Source organism: Miscanthus floridulus, chromosome 2 (genome assembly GCF_019320115.1).
Source record: "Miscanthus floridulus cultivar M001 chromosome 2, ASM1932011v1, whole genome shotgun sequence".
NCBI lineage: Eukaryota > Viridiplantae > Streptophyta > Magnoliopsida > Poales > Poaceae > Miscanthus > Miscanthus floridulus.
Window position 1 is genome coordinate 81,918,878 of NC_089581.1, and position 4,810 is coordinate 81,923,687.

The window sequence follows — 4,810 nt, forward strand, 5'->3', positions numbered from 1 at the left end:
GACCACAGGAGTAAGGTATTACGTCATACTGATGGCCTGAACCTGTATAACTCGTGTGTCTCTGTTGCCTTCTTGTTCTTGATTAAACCCTCCTCTGCCGATCAATCTACCATCGCAGGATACCCCTCGGTGGACTACCGATGATATTCTATCGACAGTTGGCGCGCCAGGTAGGGGTGTGCATGCTATTTCCTTGTCGAACAAGATGGCTTTTTCTGCAGGCTCTTCGTCCCTCCCACAGCCCGGCTAGATCTTCATGGTCGGATCCATCACGTGGGTCATCAACGCCGATGGAGTTGGAGAGCTTCTCGAGCCAGTGCAGATCCGTTCTGCGCCGACCACCCTCGCACCTATGACTACAGATCCAATCTCAAAACCACTTCCGGGGTCTACTTCATCAGCTACTCACCGCTCGCTTCCTCGCTATCAGAGGAGGCATGTCAACAATAACGATCTGATCGAGTCTATCGATCGGGTCGGCCTGAAACTCATCGATTGCCTCTCCATTGCTGAGTTGGCTCTGGACACCCTTGTTCAGCACCGACCACCTACCGATCCCGATCTGTCAGTGTCCAGTGCTCGGCAAACTTCGGGGCCCGCCGCCCTACCCTTTGGGCTCGCCAACGCCGCCGCTATGTATCAGGACGCCCTGAGGGTCAAATTCGCCGACTAGGTCGCCGACCAGCTCCCACCAACCATCAACATGCTGCACGCCAGCTGGGGTCCCGGAACATCCCTCCAAACTATCCTGGAGGAAAATCCAGACTCCGAGTCTCAAGGCTCCACGGAGGCCTTCGCCGAGACCTTCACCAAGCAACCCCCTCTCCTGCCTTTCCGGGGTGGCGCAATCTTCAACATCAGCATCGACAGCCCCCCTCGGAACGGTGAAACAGACGAGGAACGCGCCGCCCGTGAAAACAGGAACACCAACCACGCACAACGCCGTGATAACGAACGCGCCATTGCGATGGTCGAGGCCGCTCGTGATAACCAGTTCGACTTGCAAGGAAGGCCCCTCCATCGCAACCTCAACGAAGAATTCCTCCACGTTGACGGCCACGACGTTGTCAAAACTCCGAGCGCCAATCTGGTGGTGGCCGCCAACGAACTTGCACACCTCCCGTAGACGCCCGAGCTCGCCAAGGTCGCCGCTATGCTTAAAGCGGCACACTGTCAAGTTAATGAGATCCGAGAAGTTCAGAGACCTTCATGCTCCACAAGCGCGATTCGCCGATCAGCCAATCCTAGATCTAATAGCCGCCCTAGTCAAAGCCGTTTCGCCGACCAGTCACTACCTCCCCAGGGGGGAGTTGGGGGCCACCACACCGAGCATCATCGCTAGCACGACCAAGAGGTCGAACAGGATGCCTGAGTGCACCTCAGTAACCTTCGGGATGCACGACGGTGTATCGATCAATGTCGTTTCAGGCACCATGAAGATGAAGCACGACGCCGCCAGGAGTACGAGCAAGAGTACGGTAACCCGGACTTAGCTCTGGAGCCGATCGTCACTGGCAATACAGCTAATATCGGCCCCGACAACCCGGAAGGGCCCCCAGCGTTCACTAGGGCGCTCTGAACGCTCTAGTGGCCCCATGATTTCAAAATCACTGGAGTCGAGCCCTATGAAGGAAGGATGAACCCAACTCAGTGGCTGCAGGCTTACGCCACTGCCATCCGCACCGCCGGAGGAGACACCAATGTCATGGCAAATTATCTCCCCGTCATGCTCATGCCAGCTGCCATGAGCTGGTTCACAAGCCTTGCCCCGGAATCCATCGGGTCTTGGGAAGATCTGAAGAGAGTCTTCATCGACAACTACATGGTCACATGCAGGCGGCCGGGCACCAAGCATGATCTCAACCGCATCACCCAAAAACCGTCTGAACTACTCCACAGCTACATCAGACGCTTCTCCGAGATGAGGAATTCTATTCCCAACATCACGGAAGCCGAAGTCATCACCGCCTTCGTCCGAGGACTTCATCACCGAGAACTCCGTTCTAAGTTCAACAGAAAGCCACCTACCGGCATCGGCGAGATGATCACAACTACCAACCAGTACGCCGACGCCGAGGAAGCGGAGGTGCGTTTTAACGAAGATACGGGCACTAATCGCCCGCCTCGCCGCCATGACGACCGCAACGACAACTGACAGCACAATGATCACTGCCACGATGACCGCAACGACGACCGACAGCACAACGATCGCCGCTACGATGACCGTAGTTTCCATCGGGACAGCGGACGAGATCGGCCAGATGGATTCAAACCTAGTCAGAATTGCCGCCGCCGACTAGATCACTTTGTTGCCAATGTCAATGAGCCACGCGCAAAGCATAACTACGATGAGCAGTACAAGAAGATCCTTGATGGACCGTGCCCCTGCACAAGAACGCCAAACACAAGATGAAAGACTGCCTTGGTTTGGCTAAGGAGTTCTAGGAGAAAAAGTACAACGAGTACAATGGTGGGAACGGAGGACGTCGACCTCCTGGGGATAATAATAATGCCTTCCAGGACCATGACAAGGTGGTCGCCACCATCTTCGGGGGTTTCGCCTCCAATGAGAGCAGAAGGGAATGGAAGCTCGCCGCCCGATGAGTGCTCGCCGTCGTTTCAGAGGAAACTACCACCAACCCCAGCTATCGCCCATGGTCCAAAGTCTCCATCACCTTCAGCAGGGCTGACCAGTGGGCGGACATACCCTACACAGGGCGTTTTCCCCTCGTCCTTGACGTGACTGCCTAGAAGGTGCTCTTTAGAAAAGTCTTTGTTGACGGTGGGAGCGCTTTGAATCTACTCTTTGCCGGGGCCCTAAGGGAGCTCGGCCTCAGGCCAACAGATCTCACGCCCTCAGACTCCTCCTTCTGGGGCGTGGTACCTGGCAGGGCATCCAGACCGCTTGGGAAAATTACCCTACCAGAACAGTTCGGCACGGCAACCAACTACCGAGTGGAGCATATCAACTTCTATGTCGCCGACTTCGACACCGCCTATCATGCCATACTAGGGCGTCCGGCTCTGGCCAAGTTCATGGCCATTCTGCACTACGCGTATTTGGTGTTGAAGATGCCTTTGCTCGTAGGGGTCCTGTCTCTGCGGGCCAACCTCTCCATCTCCTACGCCTACGAGACAGAAAGTCTCGCCCTCGCTGAAGCCATCGACCTCTCCATCCAGATGGCTAGCGTGGTCGCTGAAGCCAAGATGCCGTCTGCTGACGACATGGAGATCCCAGAGCCTCCTCGTGCCTCCGCCAAGTCCAAGGAAGTCAAGGAGATCGGCCTCGGCCTCGATGACCCTTCCAAGATGGTGAAAATTGGGGCTCACCTTGACCCCAAATAGGAAAGCGTGCTCGTCTCCTTCCTATGCACCAACGCCAATGTGTTTGCTTGGAAACCTACAGACATGCTGGGGGTACCACAGGAGAAGATCGAGCACTCCTTGAATGTCTCGCCGACTACTAAACCGATCAAGCAAAAACTTCACCGATTCGCGCCGGACAAAAAGGAGGCCATTAGGGTAGAAATAAAACGGCTCTTAGCTGCCGGATTTATAAAAGAAGTGTATCATCCAGATTGGTTAACTAATCCTATTCTTGTTAAGAAAAAGAATAAAGAATGGAGAATGTGTGTTGATTATACTGATCTTAACAAACACTGCCCTAAAGACCCCTTTGGCCTGCCTCGGATAGACGAGGTTGTAGACTCCACCGCCGGCTACGAGTTGCTCTCCTTTCTTGACTATTACTCCGGCTACCATCATATCTGCCTCAAGAAGGAAGACCAGGTCAAAACATCGTTCATTACGCCTTTCGGTGCATACTGCTACACCACTATGTCCTTCAGACTAAAGAATGCTAGAGCAACCTACCAAAGGGCTATCCAGACGTGCCTCAACCAACAGATCGGACGCAACATCGAAGCCTACATCGACGATGTGGTCGTCAAGACTAAAACCGCCGACGATCTTATCGCTGACCTTGAAGAAACTTTCTCCAACCTGAGCAAATACCGATGGAAGCTGAACCCTTCAAAGTGCATCTTCGGAGTTCCATCCAGTATCCTGCTGGGCTACATCGTCAGCGCTCGTGGCATCGAACCGAACCCTGATAAGGTCTTCGCCATCACCAACATGAAACGACCAACGTGTGTCAAGGATATACAAAAGCTTACAGGCTGCATGGCTGCGTTAAGTCGCTTTATCTCACGCCTCAGTGAAAAAGGGCTACCTTTCTTCAAGCTCCTCAAGGCCTCCGAGCTTTTTTCTTGTTTAGAGGAGGCAGACACAGCCTTCGAGCAGCTCAAGTTGTTTTTAACAAAACCTCCAATCATGACAGCACCACGACCAGATGAAACTCTGCTGGTTTACATCGCCGCCACTTCTCAAGTTGTCAGTATGGCTATTGTCGTCGAACGTGAGGAAACTGGACATGCCTACAAGGTACAACGTCTATTTCATCAGCGAGGTACTTAATGAGCCCAAAACTCGTTATCCTCAGGTGCAAAAGTTGTTATATGCAATTTTGATTACCTCACGCAAGCTTCGACATTACTTCGAATACTACAAGATCGCCATGGTCATCGAGTTCCCTTTGGGGGATATTCTCCGCAATATAGAGGCCAATGGTCGTATCATCAAGTGGGCTATTGAGCTCGGCACTTACTCCATTGACTTTAGAAGCAGACTGATCGTCAAGTCATAGGCACTTGCTGATTTCATCACTGAGTGGACCAAGATCCAAGAACCCATTGCCGCCACTTGCCCCAAGCACTGGGTGATGTACTTCGACGGCGCCCTTAATATTAAT